The sequence below is a fragment of the Haliaeetus albicilla genome, chromosome 2 (assembly GCF_947461875.1).
Source record: "Haliaeetus albicilla chromosome 2, bHalAlb1.1, whole genome shotgun sequence".
NCBI classification, from domain to species: domain Eukaryota; kingdom Metazoa; phylum Chordata; class Aves; order Accipitriformes; family Accipitridae; genus Haliaeetus; species Haliaeetus albicilla.
In genome coordinates this window covers 38,035,859-38,058,459 of record NC_091484.1, presented here as the reverse complement: position 1 = coordinate 38,058,459, position 22,601 = coordinate 38,035,859, and the positions used below count along the sequence as shown (strand labels likewise).

General features: G+C 39.8%; 1 protein-coding gene across 12 annotated transcripts in view; it reads right to left on the bottom strand.

The window, feature by feature from the left end:
• Nucleotides 1–22,601, bottom strand: part of THRB (thyroid hormone receptor beta) — a 177,688-nt gene that overhangs the window by 82,037 nt on the left and 73,050 nt on the right. For 2 of the 12 annotated variants that reach the window (XM_069771501.1, XM_069771492.1), the window contains exon 3: nt 22,219–22,347. The exons of 9 other annotated variants lie outside the window; for them this stretch is intronic. The gene's annotated coding sequence lies outside the window, so the exon portion shown is untranslated. Of the gene's footprint in view, nt 1–6,078; nt 6,103–22,218; nt 22,348–22,601 lie in introns of those variants that run through there. One more of the 12 variants, XM_069771511.1, reaches the window with a different exon arrangement.

The following is a 22,601-nucleotide window of genomic DNA, read 5'->3' as shown; positions in this document are numbered from 1 at the left end:
GAGGGAACCAGAGAGACTCAAGGAAAATGGATGGGAGCCCAGCATGGAGATTCAGGCCAGAACGGTTCCTAGCCAAGAAGGAAGGTTGGCAAGTAGACAAATACAGGCTTTCATAGGCAGCATTGTAAACAAGACATTAAAAATATTAATCCATTTAGATTTCAAGCACCAAGATGAGATTTACTTAAGAAGCAGAATTATGCTGGTAATGGCTCCTCAAACATTTCAGCTGAATGTCAAAACTTTTGCTCAACTGTATCAAGTGAAAATACAAGGAGCTGTTGACACTACAATATTCAAACATTCAATCGTATGGCAGGGCTGGAAAAACACAGAGGAAGGCAAAGGAACGCTTGAGCCTTGGGCAGAAACTCAAGCCCTCGCAAGGAAACTGCATTCACAAATTATTTTTACCTTCACTTCTACACCAAAATAATAAATTGAAGGGGCGAAATGGTTTCTTAAAACCAAGCTTCCTTTCAGAAATATTTTCAAATAAAATGTAAATTACCTCTACCAAAATACTTTGTTTTCAAGTAGAAAGAGTCATCTAGAACAGAATGTCTTTTCGAGTGAAAGAAAGTTTAAGTAAACTTTGAACACCTAGGACTTTTAAAAAACTTTCTTCCCTCCTACAGGAATCAGCATGTCTTCCCTTTTCCCCTTAAAAAACATACACTTATTCTAAATGATTGCATATTTTTATTTTTTTTTAAATGTATTGGAAAAGTCATTTCCCCCCAAAGCAAACAGGCGTTCAGGACAACTGAAGTACAGAAACATAGAAGAAACACATGCCTTTTTGGTGCACATGGTAAGAGTCATGTCACCTTAAGCCTGACACGGCCAGGAGACTCACGGATCTTCTTCTACATGCTGGTGAGCAGGGTTCACAAGCTTGTCTACCGAGGGGCAAGCGTGTCAGGGGAGTCCCACAGGGAAAAACAAGTGCCTTAAACAATAAGAAAAATATGAGCTGCAATCACTATATGGGATTCAGGAACTGAGAGAGTCAGGAATCTGAAGATTCCTGTATGGGGTTAAAGGAAAGACTAATATTTCTTGAACTAATAAGGTTGATCCCTCACAGAAGTCCATGTGCACAGCCTGTGCTCAAGAGAGGTCTTCTTCCCCTCTCAGTAGCACCGACAATCATTGTAAAATGCCACGCGTGGACAGGCTGAGATACCGCTATTCAAAGTACTAAAAGCATTCTAAAGAAAAGGCTTACATTCCCCATTATCTTAGTCACTTAAAAAAGCCTTAACTTAGCAAAAAGGATAGAACAGCATCCCATCTCTTGCAAACTAGGATATACTTACTATACACCCCTCAGAATTATATTTCTTATCAGGTTCCTTAAAAAAAAGAACAAAAATGAAAAGATAAAAAAAAACCCACTAAGCTCTTTTCCTTGCTTATACCTGTAGCAACTCACAGACTTATCTTAAGCTTTCCACAGTATCTGAAATGGAAGATCTGAGCAAAGGAAAAACCTCAAAACACTGAGTTAAAGCAGGAATAACTTCATTCTGCTTAGGAGGGAAAAAACTAGATTAAAGTTTAAAGAATCTGAAATTTTATAACAGTTTAAACATCTAAATGCAAATGCAAGTAGCAACACATGAATTATAGAAATCCTGTAGCACTCCTGATCTTATGAATCATACTATGAAATTTGCTTCTGCACTCTCAATGTAACCAGAATGAAATACTGGTGTCTCAGATATTTTGAAATGATACACAAGCAGCACATTTAATAGCATTAATTTTAGTAAGTTAGCATTCTATCTCAGATGCATCTGTTTCAAAATGTTCTTGTTGAAGGTATTTTTATGAAAGCTATTTGCCTATTACATACCACAACCAGTGCAACTTCACAGTCCAGGGAGGCATTTTCATCACACGAAAGGAGAAGCCATTAGCGAAAGGCTGCTTGGCAAACAGTAGCTCACACACTGAAGCTGCAATATTATCCTGGCTTTCCTACATATTAAACATAGGACTATGTTCAAAGTAAACATGTGGTCATAATTAAATAATAATTATGACTAACATTTGTGTAACACCATTCATCCAAATAGTTTAAAGCATTAGGTAAATCTGTAAACAATGGGTCTAATCCTGCACCCTTTACTCACATAATACCATGCAGTTCAAATGGACTATGTAGATCTTGTCTACACACAGACTTAATTGTTCTCAATTAACTCCATATGTCAACACTCATTCCAGTGTGTCTTGTTCCTGTTTAGCTTAATTCTCTCACTGCTTACTACAGGTGAACATGCTGTTTCTACACTCTCACTGATTTAACATCAGTTTTATGGGACAATTTCCTACATGGATCCCACAGCGCTTTTCAAATCTCAACGCAGCCTCTGTTCTTCTACATGCTTCTAATAAGACAAATATTCTTCTACAGATGAGGAAGTTCACTTGTTATTAGTATGCTTAAGGGACTGACCATCACATCTGACTTGCATCTGTAAACCCAGGACGTACAATTTCTGTTCTCATACCTTAATCACACAAATAGCCTTCTTCATCCATCACGCTCCAGAGTAAAACTACAGGAAATGGTAAGAAGAGGGGAAAATTCTGCAGTTTCTAAAAATAAAATATATTTGGAAGCAGACATGCTCAAATCACTTTTATGCATCCGTGGTACAAGCTATGTCTGTTACAGAGAACCAAAGTTGCTAAACGAGTTAAAAAAAAAAAAAAAAAATCAAGAAGAACTTGCAGACCTTCCTGACATTTTGGTGTCAGTCTGCCTTGACAGTCAAGCAACTGGAGAACAAGGCGAGAGAGCAGGAATACCCGAGTCAGATTTCATTTTGGCTCTGCTATGGACAGTTACTAAACTTCTTTGTTTCGGCTGCATTATCTGTAAGTCAAGCCAAATCATCCCTTCCTCTTATGGATCTTTTGAAATTCATGAAAATCCCTACGGCCCTTTGAAGACAAATACTGTTTACTAGTGCCAGCTGTTATTTAGCTTTTAGCATTTTTCACCTTCTATCTTAAATTTTGCATAGAAGAAAGTCACTGTCACATCTCACTCTCACCGCGATTTAGTGTATTTTCCTTCCAATTTTAATTTTCCTTTGCAAGAGGTATGCTCAGTTTTAGGTCTTATATGTATTCCAAGTAACTTTGGCATACATCAGAAAGCTTTTTTTTAGCACCAGACAAAAGCACTGTAAAATGTCATCCACTGCTGAATTGTCAAGCAAAGCTCACACAAGCGTGGCAGTGAAATAGGGTGGGGTTTTCCCCTTAAAATCTTCTAATGGGTTTAGGCATTTCTCTGATGTGTTCATTCAGAAAAAAATTACAATAACTGCCTCATCTAAGCACAATTTGGTCGAACCTGAAAAGAATCTACTGCCACAATAGCAATCCCTACTATAGAAGAAATCCTGCAAAAGTCACTGCAACTGCTTACTCACTATGGAAGGATTTCTTGTGAATTCAGAAGCCGCCGCACGGCTGCTAGTTAGTAAGGACACAGCTCTCCTTGTTCACTGATAACCCCTACAGCTATGTACTCTTAATCCCATATATAGATAGCGTTTGTGGATCCTATATGAGTGAAAATGTGGATGTTAATGGTTTAATCCACAACATGTTAACAGCTTAGTTTTAATATGCAACAAAAAGGACATGTTATATTAAAGTGCATTGCCTTCACATGCGAGGGTGGGGATGGAGAGGTGTGCTTATCTCATCAGTTGGACAGGCAGCATCTGTCAGCAGCACAAATGGGCAGCGGGCAGGGGAGCTTTCTCGTCCTGTCCAGCCAAAAAAGCAGCAGAGGTGCTATGCTGTCTCCTGCCAGGACACCCAGAGCAGCTCTCCTGCTCAACAGCACCTCTTCATTTATGTTTGCGGTGCCTAGAACAGGACTGCAGCTGTAAAAGCCGAGCGCTCTCTCTCCCTTCCCATGGACCAGATCTTGACAGCGCTGCAGAGACCACAGCTAAACACTGCGCTGAGGCACAGAAACCAACAACAATTCCATTCAAAACCAGGCTGTAGCCTCCTCTGCTCCTTATCTGTGCCCTTGTTCTGGGGTCAGGCCAGAAAGAGCCCATAAGCCTGCTGGCAAGAGCACCTCTGGCACTGCTCCACATCCTCGCTTACAGCGGGGGTGAGCAGCACACAGCCCAGACAGGGGAGCGATACCGGGGGGAAATGGGTGTCATGCTGCCCGGCACCACAGAGCTGCCTATAAATACAGAGACTCTCAACACTACCTCTTAGCAAATCTACAATCCTGGAGAAGCTGTTCATAGGAAGCTATAAGTGACGCCACGCAGGATACATTCGCTGATGCACTGCTACGCACAGCACTGGAACAATTCATGCAAAGCTTTGATACAGTCTTCTCGTGGCACTGAACTTCAGCCAGGAGGGCTGAGAAACTTCCTAAAGTGAAAATGAACAGTACATTACATGAAAGCACACAGGACAAACAGGCTTGGTCGTTTGGATTTCCAGAGCTGCTTATGAGTAAAAAGCAATTATCAGATTTGACACAATGGCAGGCTAGTCCATGCTTTCAATTATGTTTAATGCTAGAAATGCACAATCAAATCTGCCTGAGATACAAGGTATGTTAGTCAAAATAGCCAAAATTTTAACTGACATCATGGTAGGTTATAAACTGCAATAGCTCAGGAGTCTTCCTGACAGAAAAAGCAGCAGCTCCAGAGGATAATAACCATTTCAGGCATCTTAGCTAAATGCCCCCTGAGTCAGAGTTGGCTGTAAGTGCATCTAGAGAAGATACAAAAAAAATGTTCAGGGGCAGAAAGCAAGTCAAAACTTTTTCTGAATCTAATTAGGACAAAGGAAAGTACAAACTTCAATTTTTCTTTCATTTTAAACCAGACACTTCTTATTGCTATAACTGCATCTCACTATCACTCCCATAATTTATTTATCACGATTCACTTATAAACACACCCTGGTACTATCTGAGTTTATCATACCACTGATTTTAAAATTTCATATGCTGCTATTTTGGGGCTCTTGCATCCCTGAAAGATGTAGTACTCCAAATCTCTGTGAGCACAACGGATTCTGAACATCCCCACGGTACATCTTTCTGACATGGAAGTAAATCCAGTGCACAGTAAATATGCAACTAATATCAAAACACTTCTTCAGATCTGACCAAAGTGGTGGTTGCATTTAACTCTGAACAATGAACAGGCAGAGGCCACTCTTTTAAGAGAGATGACATTTCTGAGTGTAAAACACAGGCCAGATTCCAGTGAGATCCTTCTGTTGGTCTAATTTCACTGGCTTTGATAAATTTTCTCCAGGCTGCAATTGTGCTGCGACAGTGACCAAGACTAGTAAGAGTTCAGTTCAGTTGTCCACTCATGACCTCAGGTATCCTGCCTGGCCTCCACCAGCTGCTCCAGACCCTGTATGAGTCTGGGTAGGTCACATATAGCATCAGCCAAGCTAGATGCCTACCTTTAGTCATCCCTCCATGAACTGATTGCTGTTTCTAAAACATCTGGAACCTAGATGATTGTTTCCCTCCAACTTCTGGTGGGCTGGGTGTTTGGACCCTTGAGGATCCTGGACATATTTCTCCTCCAGGTTCTGGAGCACCACAAACAGAAGATGACTACAGTGATTTCTACAGATCTCACATGTGAGCAGAGTGTATTCCATATTCTTCTCAACTGAAGCTTTGAGACCTTCCTGGGGTGCACACATGCAGCAATCAAGAAGAAAATCCACCCGTGTCCTCAGGCAATTTCTACCTCATTAGGATGTACCAGAGGCCATTAGCCATACAGAAATGGCAATTCTTTGCTATTTGCCTTTGAAATGCTGCATATCATGACACTTCAAACCTTCCAACTGAAAACTTTTAGGAAGGATAATCTGATCAGCCTCTTTCTCATTGGATGGGTATACTTCAACTTGAAGCTAATAATAAACTTTCCTTCCACTGAGATTTATTTTTAATAAAACGAGTACGTAATCTAAAAAGGAAACCTGAAAATTAGGCTAAATTTTAAAATAAAATATAAAATGTAATGTTCCTACCTTATACCTGCATCACCTTCTAATAAATGTAATGCAGCTGTGGGAGGGCATTTTCAGAAGGGAGGAAAGTCCTAGGAAACAAATTGCTTTTAGTAGAATGCTGAATGGTTTCATTGAGTATTTTTAGCCTGGCCTCTTGAGATGCTCTGCAAACATTTGCAAAACTCTAAAACAGAGCCAGGGTTATGTCACTATCTTTGGTACAAATAATTTGTTAGGAACTATTTTGTTCTGGCACAGGGATGTATCAAGAGAGGATGCGTGAACTGGCTTGTTTTCTTTTGGATTAATGTTGTTTGTCAACTGAAGGCTGTCTTTATGAGGAAAGAGCGAGGTGCCAAGAAGTATATTTCACCATGCCAAAATTAAAGGGAGGAGTTCAGAAGCAGTCTTTTATTACCTAATTAGTTTTATCAAATGACACAGATCAACTAACAGGAGATAACTAACAGGAAAAAGGGGTCTAATGAAAAAGTAAGTTATCAGCTGGATGCTCTCCAGAAGACAATTATCTCTCTAGGTAAACAAGTACTACTGTTGGGAGGTCAGACACAAAGCGCAAGGGATGGAGGTCTTCTCAGGATACCAGCCCTCAGTGGAGTTGAAACAGAAGAAAAAAGTAATGGGATAAACTACACTGAGAAGAAGGGATGACTTGTTATTAAGGGAGCTAGTATCTTTAGATGAAATTATTCCTATCTGGCCTATGGATATCCCACCAGTTGTTTTTTTTTGAAACACAAATCAAGTGCAGCTCGCCAGATTAGTATCTCTATTCAAAATGAAAATCAGGACTACAATAAGAACAGCCACATTCACCTGCTCAAAAACAAATTACCACAATAACTTTTTTACAGCTAGCGGGAAAAAAGGCAGCTCACAGATCTCATTTTATCTTGATTGCCCTCCTAAGACTGGAAAGGATGATCACAAAAAAACCTAGGGAATTTTAGATATTTATCTGCTTTATCCAGAATAACCGAATGTAGGATCTGAAAGGTACTTTATATGTACTTAGGTTTCCTTTCCATTATTTTCCCAATTACATGATCTAAGCTAGTCAGACAATTCAGACTCATGTGGCTCACATTCAGATTACATCAACTCTTAATTCCTAATTTGAACAGTACTTTCACGTTTCCCATTATTATTTGCTTATCTGGTATATACCTAAAATATGCAAAACTTGTCTGATTATTTTAGCTAGTAAAATGACACCAGACTCATGTAACAGCACAAAGGCATTTAAGAAGCCTTGCTGGAAAAAAAAAAAAATCCAAAAATGAGGATTTAATTGACTAAAGACTTGTGCCCCCCAGCAACTTGAAGAGAAGCAACATCGATTTTTACAAACATTCTTTGAGAATTCAAGTGATGCAACAGAGGAGTTTTATTATGCTATTCTTTCCCTTTATCCTCCCACTCCTCCATCATTCAGTTAATTTGAAAACAGATGGGGCAAAGAATTTATGGCAAAATGCTCTATCTATTGGGGTCGACAGTCCTACCTTTACTGCAGAGCTGTGGGGACCACAGGGAAGTTTCATATATATTTACAGTATGCTGTAGCAAGGACTGCCAGATGCAGAACTACTAAAGGAACCTAAAAATCAGTCACTCTAAATGGAAATACCAACCACTGCCACCCCAGAACTATGTTAAGAGCAGGCATAAGATGTTTATGAGGCCTTGGCACATCCTGGGCAGGGCTGGGTAGCACTGCTGGGAAAGAGCGGTCCGTTGGGTTCCTGTTAGCATGCTTTTCCCTGCACAGAAAGGCTGAGTTAGGGATGAAGTCCTAGCTCAGATAAGACATCTTGATGACCCTGCACCCAGCTGAGAGCACCTGCAGGGACAGAGGCTTCAGCCTAGGCTTACATTGCCGATCCAGACTGCCACGACCCTTTCCACGGAGCACTGACATTCCCATCAGCCTGCGCATGGAACAGGTATCACCGCTCCTCTGTGCCTGAATGGACTTAGTAGGGTATTGGATTTTGGAGACTCTATAATAAGATAGTCCAGGAAAAATAAAAGAAAAAAGAGAGAGCACAGTATGGGAATGCAAATTACTGAGCTCATGCAGGCACAAATAGAAAGCAGCTTTAGTTGAGGAATGAAATAACCAGAAGATGAACCTATTCCATCTGCCATCCACCTTTAAAGCCCTGTAACAGAAAAGACTGTAAGATTCATGGCCTTCACAAGTCTCCAAGTGACTCCACAAAGAGCGAGGATTCTCTGCCAAAAATAGAGAGCCTTCACTTTCCTCCAGAGAGTCAGTCCTTGGCTGGCAAACCTTAACCGCTGCGATATCCAGACCTGCACATGGATGAGGTCACTGGCCACGATCAGCACATCAGCATGTGTGATGCAGATCTCAATGCACACAAGAGCCAGCTTCTCCCCTAACGTACGATCCTTCACTCCCACAAAACAGTGCAGTACCACTGTACTCTCTCTCCTTGTCTCCCTTCTCTCCCACCACCACCTGCTGATTGTTCTTTCTTCCGTCATTTCCCTTTGCACTAGAATTGGCTGCAAGGCATGGTGCTATCGTACCAGGGCGAAATCATCCTTGGCTTTGCCCACCTTGAAAAGACTAGCAGACGAGGAAAAATTGGCCAAGCCAGGACAGCGAGCAGAACCAGAAAAGTAACCACCGCCACTCTCACCATGATCACCTGAAGATTCAGTCAACTACCTTCCTTCTTCCAAAAGAACCTGCCCAACCAACCAATTACCATTTAACTGCACATCCTTTCTCCCACAAAGGGTTTCTAGCAGGCTTTGATCGTATGTGCTGTGCAGGGCCACTGAATTTCCAAATGCTTTGCTTACTTTTTTTCTTTTAATCCTTTCCCTCCTGTGTGCTCTAAGCAGCAAGTATCTACTATGTCTACCAGAGAACTAAGTAGCAGAGGTTCCTGGACTCAAAGTCCCAAATCAAACTGTTTAAAGCTGGGCAACGATTTTCTGGGTTCAGTTACACCACTCAAATTTATACAGCTCTACCTATAAAGTTGTGAGAAGACTCTTCCCATAAATCAGTATACGTCGCAGGGTGCAGCCAGAGCGATCTCCTGAGATCGTCGTTCCTCCACGCATACTGCATTCCTGCAGACAGCTCCTCTGAAAATTATAAGCTTTAAGGCAGTGTTCTCTGCACAACACCTTCCTTCTCCACACTTCCTTGGGAAGTTTCAGCCTTCCTGCCCCAGCACCCCCAACACCAGACTTGTCCCAGTGGCACAACATGAACCCATCAGAACAAACAAGCTGAAGGAAAGGCATTCATGCTTACTGCTGCTTTTGCCATAACACCCTGTCATTTTCAACCTGGTCGTCATAGGAGCACTAAGGCTAGATGCAACGCATCGCCAACCCGTGGCCACAGTAATACTGAGACCTCTCCACAAAGATAGAGCTGGTTCAGGAAGCATACCTGAATATAGGAAAAAAAAGATTATAAGGAATGTGGGCAAGAGAGGCCATCCAAACAAAAAAGCCTCACTTGACCAGATCACTGACCTTGCCTAGGAACGCAGGCACCGTACACAGGAGGAAAGCTATCTATGCTCAAGCTGCTGTTAACACCCAGATTCGCATGCTTCTTTTCCACAAAGAAAAGCTGTGTCTAAGGTCAGAAGGCAATAAATCACGTTTCATTTTGGATCAGCTTATTGTTTAGGGGACACACACACACACAGAGAAATATCAAAGCCTTTTTGAAATTAACAGTGAGCGATTATGTGAGGCAAACCTAATGAAAACACAACAGAGTCTCTTAGCTAGGGGTAGAGAATATTCAGCCAAAGCCTTCCTCTGACTCCCACCGAGAATAACGCAATATGGCAATAACCATAATTATGTATTAGAAGAATGAAGACTGAAGGCTTTCCGCTAAGTTATTGTTTTCCTGAATCATTAATTGCAAGAGAGCTTTCTACATCACAATAGCATTTCAATTTACTGACCTTTTCTATGACAAATTTACTGTACATTTTTGAGGATGGACAAAAATTTTATAATTATTCTAATACGTCTAGTAGTAATAATTATAAAGGACACTGAGCATTTGGTCCTCTGCTCACTGTTATAAAACGCGAACTAGGCAAATAGATGATAAGCAATTAACAGGTTTAACAACACGTGATTAGCTGCAGTCATATTAAGATAGAGTGATTCTTATGCATGCTAAGTGGATTATTTAATTAAGTGATATGCATTTCAGCAGAATGCACTGCATAAGAGTGTGTGCAAGTTGCATGCCTGTTGAAAAGAAAGTGTTCTTGCAAATTCAATACACATAGGTGGGAACTGCGGCTGTTACTAAGGATTATCCAATACTTCCCATAAGATCCGATTTTCACTTGCTTATAATTTTGCAAGACTAATTGTTTGGGCTGAAACTTTCCATGTTGGATGTGTGCCTCAGGCTATTTTTTTCTTACATCAGCCAAAACTGTTCAATGATTTCCAAGATAAAAGCCAGGAAAAAAAGACATTGTTTTACAATGAGAAAACAGTATCTGGTAGCTCCTCCTTCAAGAATTCAAATATCCTTCTTGTTTTAAACAGGCAGAAGGTGCATTTTAGTCAAGGAAGTGGCTTTTGCCAGGCCAGTTAAAAACTAGTTCAAATCTGATGACACTCCAAACCTCTGCAAACTTGCGAGAAGCGCTGGATGTGGGCTTTAATGCCAGGTACCACTGACAAGCACCATCCTCACACGAGGAGAGGAAGGCGAGATGCCTTCCCTGCCGTTGCTGCTGCCTGTGCCACAGCCTGGGATGGAGGTCAGGCGGCACTGAGAGCAAGACCAGGCTCACCCAGGCTCCTGTGGGGAGAACCTGCTGAAAAGAGGAGGAGAAAGAAGGTATACCTAGCCCATATAGGCCACTTATTCAGAAGACAGAGAGTAGGATCCCTTAAAGAAGAGGTTAAAAAGAAGAGGATTTAATTGGCTGACTGAAGTGACTCGGATAACAAGTTTACGACTAAAAGAAACAGCCAGACAGGGTCATGGGTGGGGTACGGCGCTTGACTTTGCAAACTCTGCGTGTTGCGTGTGTACAGCACTTAAGTAAGAATAAAATGCTCTTAAAAGGATGTCATAACATGATAACTCAGAAATGGACAATGCAAAGCTAATGTTCTTAGATACTGGCTATAACATGCTGCTCCTAAATATTGAGGCACCTCGGTGCAGGTATCCTGTTATTTAGACTCTAAGCATCCCTGTAACTGCAGTCAGAAATAAAACTGTTTATCAGGAGAAGGTTAAAGGGTATATAAACTTAGCCCCCTGTTTCCATGATTAGAAACCGATACATAAAAAACAAGAAAGACGATTTGAAGCATCTCAAACGGCAATCAGGTGGATAGCTCTTACTGAGTTTTTTAATGGAATTTTATGCCTTTGAAAATCCTCCCTGTTTCCTTACAAATCCAGCTATAGACAACTTCATTTCAGCAGTCCCGGGGAGAGGACACTGGAGCTAACAATCACGACCGAGAACGAAACGTTAAACAAAGCCATTCGGAAAGACAAACACTGTGTTTACTCTATAGCTACTGTGTAGCCCAGCACACACCTCCTCAGCCACCTACTACCCAGCCGTAGCAGCAGCAGAGGGTCGGCGTGGGCAAAATTCCCGTGCCCCTGCCTTCGGAGCAGCCGCAGCTCAGACCCAGCTCCAGCGCGTTTGCTCCACCACGGCTGCAACGTGCCGAGGCACCCAAGGTCGCCCTGCCAGAAGGCAGTGGCAACGATAGGGAGGTCCTGAACCGCTGTCCTCTGCAGGCAGGCGAGTGGGATGGGCCTCGGCACAGGAGAATTTCTGAAGGTTTTTGCTGATTTCTGCAGCGATTTTCGAGCAACAGCCAGAAAGGAACCGCAAGCCTTGGTTAATCATTTACCCTTCTTGTGTTGGTTGCTCAATACAGAGCAGGCGTTGCGCACACAACTACACCACGGTCCGGAGTCGAAATGGAACAAAGTAAGGCAGAAAACTTTCTGTGACTGGGGGTTCAAGGTTGTCCCCAGAGATTATACTTAGAAATATACGTAGAAATGTATTAATTTAAGTAACTGATTATAATTTTTTGGTTTTTTTCAATCTTCAGCTCACTTTCTATGTTGTTCACCTGTTCTCCTTTCAGCAGCAAGTTCCACTTTCCACAACTAGCCGGTTATACGATGAATTAGTCTAAAAGGCAGAAGATGAAAAGGAATGCTAGCTGTGCAGTTGGACCCTGCTTTTCTTCCTACCCCGTACAATATCATTTATTCCCGCAGATATAAACTCCAATACCCATTATGACAACACTATTTTCATTGATTATGTGCTTATTAATGCCAACTTTCCTTCAGCAAAGAAAATCACCTTCTCCCAGGAGAGAGATGATTTGCAATTTCATAATTGCAGTGTCTCTTAAGTAGTTCTAATTTTAACAGGACAAAGTAGATCTTGTTTTACAAGGATGGCAGAACCATTACACAGCACTGTGCTACAACCTTTTCAGAACGCAAGCATTTCCTTAGAGACAGAAGAAAACCAGATCTAATTCTCTGTGAATTATTATTTTTCTTCTTATTTAAGAACAGAAACATACTGGGACTTTGCATACCATGCATTTAAGAAGACAAATACATAAAAACAAGAGATTCAGAAAAGTTAGGACCATGAATAATTTTCTTCCATCATTTTAATGTAAACTACTAGATAACATTTGAAGAATTCTGGTGATGAAAAGGAACACAACTGAAATTTCACAAGAGATGTATTTGTCAAAGACAGATCTGCTCCCCAGTCCCGCTTCTCCATTGCGTGAAACTGCTCCCGTTAGCGCTGGCTGATGTGGCATATGCTCCCAATAACGTGGCAGAAGAGTGGCCTCGGTGGATAGATAGCTTCTCCTCCCCCCCAATTCTGGATGCATTCAGTCTTAATACTTGTCACTGTCATTACTTCTTCCCTACAAAAATTAACTCTAGAGCTAGCAGGGGAATAAAATAAAATATAATATAACTTATACTGCAACTTCTTGATTTATATTTGATCTAATTGCTAAACAGCCTACTAAAGACTTGCTAGATCTGGCCCAAAAGTTACCATCAACAAATTATGACAAAATGTGTGTTGATGCACATAAATTGAAAAGAATTGCCTCAGAAAAGCAACACAAAGCACCAAGTGAATTGGAAACGGTCTGTGAAAGGCAGAGGGCATGCACTGTAGCTCTTTCATGCTCTGGTTGTCTTTTGTGAACTTGATTTATGTATAATTAACCATTTTTTCCCCTGCAAATAATTTCATTCGAAGCTGTGCTACCCCCCATCCTTCTGCCACAGCCACATAAAGCAGTCCAGCTTAAAACGGTGACAACTGAAACACGTTGCCACAGCAAGAGTCCAAACACTCTAAGTTAGCATAAAATCCCACTCTCTCATCTCCCTCCTGCTCCTCCTATCATCACAAGAATGAAATAAATTCATAAACTGTAACTCTCAGTCTAATAGAGCCTTGGCCAAAATTCAAGCTTGATAATTAATTACATTCTGTCTCTCCAAATTCCCACACTAGGCTGACTAAGAGAAATAACTCTTCTTTTCCCCTCCTAGACAACAAGTTTTTATATGGCTAATGGACACAGCATTCCACCTTTGAGACAGCTGGGAGGTTAAGTGGAGAGAAGTAAGAGATATTTATAATACTTGGGTACGACAACAGCAGCAGATGAAAAGAGAAGAGTATTGTAGTAAGTTTGAAGTGTATGTCAACCCAAAAGGTAAATCATTGCTCTCTAATTACACTTTCCATCAGAGAATAAAAGCACAGATGATCATACAGGACAGGTAGCTGTCAGGACTTGGTGTCTGAGGGACTGTAATGCAGACTGAATGATTTGGAATAGGAGGGTATTTGAGACAATTCAGATATGATTATGAAAAGCTGATAAATTAGTAAGATAAAACACATGTAAATATAGTGCTAGACCGCAATAAAACACAGAAGGCATCCAAACCATTTCAGTCTGAAGAATACGGAGCATTAACACTATACCATGTTCTTAGACAGCCATAAAACAAATCAGTACCTCATGCCACTATTCAGTAAATTACCAATATATCAAGAGAAGGAAAACTATTACGATACCTGTGCTATGCATATAACCTAAACCACTCATTGTGCTGAGATTACAATTGGAATTTTCTTCTGAGGCTGACAGATGAACACTACAACCTTAAGCAGCACTCTTACAAGATTTTATTTATTGCATATGTCACATGTATTTGTAAAGGACTTAATTAGCTTCTTTACCTTCTGGTACCAAAGAGTGTGCATCATCACTGAAAAAGATCTCAAGGCAAGGCTAGCATGAAGGGTCTTGCTAGTATTGCATGTATTTCACATTGACAAAAAACAGTGCAATTCTTTCTGAACACTGGAGATAGCATCAATAAAACCTGTTTGGTTCCTTCCTTAATCTGGTCTGTGTCATATTTGCTGTCCATGTCACTGTTTTACAGATGTACCAGCAGCCTAGAGGTTGTATCCATGCAAGCACAAGACATTAATATACAGTGACAAACTATTTTTACATTGGTCATATTACTATGGAGAATATATGCAGTGGATGTTGCCAAAAGCATAGGACTGTTCTCCGTGAACCAGATGGTAACTTTCGATCCTCTGTTTCTGTTTAGTTTTGGTTTCTAAAAACTCTTCCAATTCTAAATCAGAAGCAGGGTAATTTCAATCCTGCCTCACTTGAAAGCTGGTGTTGGAACAATTAATTCAACTCCAGTCCAATTCTTCATTCATTCCACTCATTTTCAGTCTGTAAGGCATAAAGCCTCCAATATTTTTATTCAAATAAGGTCCAACATACTACAAGCATAACATCCACTGCATACTGCACCCATGTTCTGATACACCCTTTACATGCTCTTGAGATTTACTGCAAGAAGTTCAGGCACCTAAGGCTTGGTCACCTACCCCCACGTCAACACCACACTGACTGGGCAGAGACTCAGGAAAACAGCTCAAGTAGATTCATTAAAATCATCAACTTTAGCACAACAAATCAATCTTCTTCTGCAGTGGAAATGCTGGGTCATTATACATTGGCCAAGAGAGACAATAAAAACTCAAACTTTTCTGAGCATAGAAATGGTAAGCAGAACGTTTGTATGAGTGTTTCATTATTTTACATGTTGACTTGGTAGTAAGTAAAGAGTTTAGCATTAATTCTGCAAGAAAAAAATATTTCAATAGTTTTATATCTCGGTACTTTAGATTTCACAAAAAACACCAAGAACATATACACAAACTTGTACATTATTTGATTTACACATATTTTGTGTATAAAAGTCTAAATCATCCTGTGCATGCAAACACACATAAAAACTATGACAAATAACCGCTTGTCTAAATATACTACTTTCTGTCACCAGGTGGAAAGGATGGAGCCATCAGACAAAGATTACCTCTATGCCAGTGTTTGCCTTAAACTGGCACCTGTTCTCAGAACTATCACCCACATACGTCCAAAGACTGGTAACCCTACAGCTCCCAGTGCAGGAACTCGATTCACGTGAGCTCTCTTCCTCCTGATCAGATCTGTAACTCATTGCTACGTAGACACTTCCTATTAATTTCAAATTCTTAACTATTCACATTAATGCCAGGTATGGTGAGACCACAAAATATGCTGCCTTCAAAACGTGTACTGGAGCTTTTCAGGTCTCCAGTAAACAAGTAGCAGGAGTTAATTCCCATCTTTTGTTGAGCTATAATATAATTTCACTGATTTAGGTGCAATTATTTTCAATTTATACATATGACAATCAAGGGAAATTCAGTATCACAGAAAGTATTTCACTTCTATTCTTCACCCAAGTGTAGACATCCCAATGCTTTTTTCTTTGTGGTAGGTGTTTATTTATTGTATATCATAATCTGATTTAGAATGGATTATCATGCAACTCTCTTAAAAGCATGGTCATCAATATCATGGTTTTCTTGCTTTCATCCTTATTACTCTCATCTAGGAAAGATGTGCAGTACACAATAAAAAAGCCCCATTACTGTTGCAGTGCCAAAACTCATGAAAAGCATCACAAATCCCAACACTGTAAATCATGCTTCCTTTCTCCTCTTGGTCACAAAATGTAATTACAGCTGGATCTAAGCACAATGCACAAAGTGTTCTCACAGTGTTTTGCACGTGCATTGAGCCTTTTATCTACAGATCCTAATGGTCTTTAGATGTTTGAATTTAGACCTGCAGACTCCCCACAATACACAGCTAAGAGAACTAGATTCTACAATTAACTGACTATCATTGCATCAGGACACATAAAAGAAGTGCTTTACTTGAAATGGTGTCCCCAGTTTGAAGAGGATTCATATACCTACTTTTTCAGACAACACACTGAACAACCCCCTCACTCTCATCCCGCAGCTCAGACAGATCCCAAGGGGAATTTACACTCCTAAAGTCAAGATGATCAAAGTAGTCTGAAAATAAAGTGAAAAAGCTGTTAATTCACCTAAGCTACCCTTAGCTCTAGCTGGGTATCCTGAGCAGGAGGAAGGGAGGCAACAGGAGCAATATACGCACTCCCCCACGCAAAGACATTTAGGGTAAGTCTGCGCAGGGTCAGACCTATTCTCAGGGCTCTTGCGCAAAGACAAACCATCCGAGAGGGAGGAAAAGAGCCTGCTACGATCCCATTTATCACCTCGCATCCAGGTGGCCTCTTAGGGATGTTCGACTTTTCCAAATAGAGCACTGAAAGGAATGAGGGATTGGATTATCATTTAACATGTTATGGAGGCCACACCCCTTAAATAATCAACTCATACATAGACCCTGAATATACAGATACAATATAGATATAATATATAGATATAGTTATACTATATAGATACTCCACTACAGATTCTGACTAACTGATCTTCAAATTCACTGCACTTTCCTTAAAGGCATCCAGGCTTGATGCCTTTAAGAAAACCCCCAAATCGATGGAGAATCCAGGACTTTCTGTGGCGGTTCTCTCTGCATCTTTGAAATTTTTGGTCACAGCTGCTAGTTCTTCCCAGAGTTGCAGGCAACCCTTGGAATGCCTCAGGCACTTGAGGAACAGAATCCAAACTACAGCACACCTTTTGGGTCTTCGAAGAACTTTTGCTAACTAGTAAATGCAATATAACTGTCTCCTTGTAAAGCCTCATTTTTTAATTCAGTAAGGGTACTCATGGAGGTTATAGCATTTGAGCTTAAATTTTTTTCAGCTATTCATGAGCTTTACAAAACACCTAAGATCCTCTACCTTTCTCTGGAGGTCACAGGACTCCAAATGAATATGGTGATAATTAGGTCAATCTTACAGAGCATTAATCTGAAATAAGGACTGAGACTTTAAAAATTTTTAAGAAAACGTGTAAAAAAAGCCCAAAACCTCACAATGCTAATGATGAAACTCATTGCAGTAAAATGGCCAGTCCGTTTCTCTACGATTTCCAGAACACCTGAGACACTGCTGAATCTTAGTAACTTAACTAGCAAGTCTGATGTGATACCAGTAGCATTAAAAAGCTTTCTTGATTTCAGAGAATAGACTGGAACATCACCTGGAAAAGTGACTCTTCAGTAATGCAACCCTACTGATGACTTTAGTTTACTACATATATTTGTAATGTGTATAATTCAGTTCTCCATTTCCTCATTAATTTTATACCCTTTGTCATGGACTGTTGCTGGTTAACCTGACTGGCTGACACCACTGTAAGCAAGAAGAGAATCAGTTCTGCAGATTTTAACTGAAAGACAGCTAGTGATAAAAGAAAACATATGAACATCTAGATCAAGAACACAGTGAACAGGAATTTAAAAATGGCCCACACAATGGAGCCATTACATTACAGAATTACTCTACATTACATGCACTATGGAAAAGCTGCTTATATTTTGTTTTATTGACATGGTAAATTACCAGCCTTGTTCACTGTAACACATACTTTAAAATTATCTGTTCAGATTTATCAGCATAACTAGATTTATTCCACACATGTACACACCTGTTTTATAAAACATACCAACTGTGCCAGAGTGACTATGCTGGAATCTTCTGGCTCTCATCCAAGAGGAAACACTGCAAGCTTTGCTGAACTGCCCTAAGAAACCTTCAATTTTACAATGAGGAGGTCACCAGCCAAAGTAAAAGACATTTTATGATTTGCTAACCTCCATGTCAAAAAGACTAAAGAAAAAAACGTAAGTTTTGGTCATGTGGCCATTATTACATGACATGAAGACCAAGACTAACACTTCTTCTCTTGTGAGAAGTGGCTGATATCCCTGCTGTCAACCTGGTCCCCTTTTACATAAACATTTAAGTCTTATTTATAACAGGGGAAAAAATCAAAGGCAAAAGGATGAAAATGGAAAAAAAACCCCAAATTCTCAGATGAATTTAAATAACACAAGGCTTACCACACTCTACTGCCTTTTCCCAGGTACCATGCCAACACTGGGGGTTATCTCCCACAGGAGACAGACACCCTTCTAGAGCCACTGCTGGAGGCCAAGTGGGACACTCTCTGCAACATGTCAAGTGTCACTGGGCACCTGAGCCGAGAAGTTAGTTACATTCCCAAACACGAGACTGCAATCAATCAAAGGCACGCTTCATGATTCAGATTTGGTGTTGAAAAGCCTTCTCTGTTAGGAGTTTTGTGGGAGTAGTTAATGACAGTAACCTCAGGGGGATTCCACACACATCGTACCACTAGATGAAAGGATGCTTCCAAAAGGTTTCTGTGACTCTGCCTACCAAGATATCTGCCGTGATCAATGCACACTTTGGTGCTGTTGTAAAAGGACTGGCCAGTACCTTTCCAAGTACAATAGTTTAAAAAAATAAATCAAGACTGAAAGTTCAAAAACCCCATTCAGTTTGCTTTTACTTGTTCTGAAACCTTCTGACAGGTAAAGTTTTGATTGAGGCCATCTCTATGGTGTACAGAAGATAATCCACCAGACAGATTTCAAGGTTGTCTTCAGCTTTGAGTTACTCCAGCTCTACAGCCAAGCTCCTGCACTAAGCCAAAAAGCCCTTCTGAAATTTTCAGTGATTAAGAAGGGTGTGTACATGCGGAAGACTTAATAATGATGTTTGCTGGCCAAACTAGTTGGAACAGCCCCTCTTCACATTTGTAACTTTGTTGAAATATTTCACCGTATGGTACAGAAGTATGGTGTCATCACTTGTTCAAAGTCAGAATTATTCAGATAGAGGAATATAGGGAAATATAGCCTTATTATGTTGTGGTGTGGTGTGGTAATGGCCTTCACCACATGCGTTCCAAATTCTTCTGGTAATGGCAAACAATGATGCTAGGCATCCAGAAATTGTGTCACAATGTTGTTACATTGAAGACTGAGCAAATGGATTTCTCTGTAGAAGTTCATGAACATGGAAATACATTTCCATTCCTACTAAGCATGAAGATGTTTTGTTTATTTAGTGCTAAGCTGAACAATGGACCAATTCAGTCTCAGGGCAAGAATGATTTCCAGAGGTCTTGAGAACAAACATTTCAGTAGACAAGTATTTTGATGTCTCTGTGTATGGGAGGAATAACCCCAAACCCAGGAGAAGGTGGGAAGGAAGTGAAGGCACCCTTGAGGTATAGTTATTGTGGGACATTGACAAAAAAATGAGAGAAGTGGAAAAGATGCTTTCGGGTAAAGCATTGCTAAAAGCATGTGTGTAAGCTCTTCTAAAAGTATATGAAAAAAGTTTTAGTGGTAGTGCTTTTTCTTTTTTTTTTTTTTAATTCCACCACGCTAAAAAAAAATCCCTCTTTCCTCAGTGTTTGTGCAGATCTTAAGGAGCAAATTTTGATACAAATAAACTGACCACTAAACAGAATAAGTTGATTGTTACATATTGACCACTGAATGGTCCACAGATAGCAGTGATGTATCTCTAGTAATGATATGCTTCAACCTTAGCCAAATAATTCCAGATTTTATATTTTTTTGTAGTGCTCACAGAGGAAATTGTTACTGATCTAGATAAATATTTAAAAGTTCAGTTCAGTTAAGAGCTTTACTTAAGATTTTAGACTTCATTTTGCCTTTTGCTTTTAGGGCTAATTTACTTATTCTCCTCCTTACTCTTCCCTAGTAAGGCTGTACATTAAAATTTCATGTCCTTTTCTATATGATAATTAAAAAAAAATTAAAAATGAAGCACACTATGATGGAAAAAGATAAAACCTGAGCAGACTGCCTTGCAAAACATACGATTGCTTTGGAGTGCTACAATAAGAGAATAAAATAGTGTGTTATTAATAAATTTAGCAATGAATAATCACAGGTCTAAGAATTACCATTATCTGTTAGTTCTTCAGCTAGCAAGTAGGCTAACAAGTAGGCTAACAATGCCATTTTTGAATGGCATTGTTGAACAATTTTAAGAAAACATTTTCACGTGACTGTTCCTATTAAGAGTTTCATGGGAACTGGAAATGGGAGGGATATCTTTTCAAGATTTTTGCTCTGTTGTGAACACACAGTAGTGGTGTTAGTGGTCCTGCTGAAAAGAGTTTCAAATCTAGTATTTGCTATAAAACTGCAAATGTAAATCTGTGAACTTCTCAAAACAGAAGAAATAAGACAACTGAAATTTGATACTTAGTAACTCCAAGGAGATCTTCTCCTGTCTCTACAAATACAGCTTACACATATCATTATAGTCACAACATTAATTATTGCTCATTTTGCACTTTTACAGATGGGGTACAATGTCAGAAGTCAGTAACCCTGACTCCCAATATATTTTCTAACATTCATAATGCTTACAACCAAACATAAGATCCTTAGGGCTTCCTGAAGCATAGCATAGTAAAAAATAAATTAATACCTATTAAACTAGGTAACTAAGTTCTGATCACAAAAACAAAGGCTTGATACGCTTTCACAGAATTATTTCTCCTGAAATACACCGGGATTTTTTTTTTTTTTAATAAAACTGCCCTATCAAGGAGTTCACTGAGAACAGGATCCTACACTTTAAATTTTTTGGCCTTTTATTAAAAAAAAAATCTTTTGCACTAAATAACACGACAACACTATATTAATCTGCATTACTCAGTTAATTTGCTAAGGTCTGTTCAACTATTCGTAGCGTACTCGATCTGCATCTTCTTGCCCATCAGACAGTCATGCACAATCCTGACAACCAGGAATGGTGAATCTGCTCTCCAAGATATTGGAAAAACTAGCAAGAAGTGCCACATTTCCAATAAAATCTAAGAAACTTCATGTAGTTGTAGCAAGGTCAAATCTACTCACAGTCCAAATCTAGATGAAAGCCTGCAATTTAAACAGCCCTGATCTAGAGATGTATGGAAAAGGTAGTCAGTAAACACTGACCCTTTAACTGTTCAGGGCGAACAATATCATTAAGTCGTGTTCCCATTTAATCTCATCTGTAAATAAGTAAGTCTCAAAAAATGGATCTCCGTTCTAGTGAAAGCATTTTTGCCAGCTGCAACTGAAATGGCTAAAATCTGAATACCTTCAGTGACCACCAAAACATTCAGCAAAAAATTCCATTTTTATATTCAATTACCTAGCAAGTATCTCAAGAGTAATAGTAGTCTATCTCTTGCTATAGGATGCAGAAAATGTAGATCTGTATAACAACATACAAAATCATATGTGTATAATTATAACTATATATATAAAAGTAGCTTTCAGATCACTGTAAATTTTTATTAAAATAATGAAATTGCTTGTAGAAGTGCAGACAGATAACATAATGTAACGTTACCTCACTGATGTATAATTTGAATGCCACACAATCAAAAGAAATCTGTCATAACGCCCCACACAATACAGAATAGTTAAATGCTTTATTCTTCCTGTCAAACAATTAACTGCTGCTTTTTTATCACTGAAAGTGAGCATATAAATATTATGCCGACTTGCAACAAAATGACCTGAAATTCAAATTTACACTGGGGCTGAAAATTCATAGTTAACATAGATAACCTAAACAATCTTCTCCTGTAGAATATATTAAGTAATTAGTAGGGAAAAAAAATTAAAACTCACATGCCCAAGCACAGGACAGAGTCCCTGCAATGCTTGCAGCGGATTTATTTTAAGCCGTATTCACCTTGCACGAAACAGTACAGTTTCAAAGGAAAACATCAGGAAATCTCTGAGCTCCAAGGATGAAATCTGGCATCAAAGAATTAAAAACAAAAGGACTATTTTAGTTTCACATGTGCTTTTCAGGAACCGAGCTTGCTCTGTGTTTTCGTTACAAGCTGCTAACACCCTCCATGGGAAATACGGTTATTTTAGACTTCTACTGCAGCAAACAGCTCTGGCGATTCCCTCTGAAGTGCTGGCCCCACGCTGGGATGGCCTCTCCCTTTTCCCAAAGGGAAGTAGGAATACTGTGTACAGCCATTGTCACTGACTCATCCTCC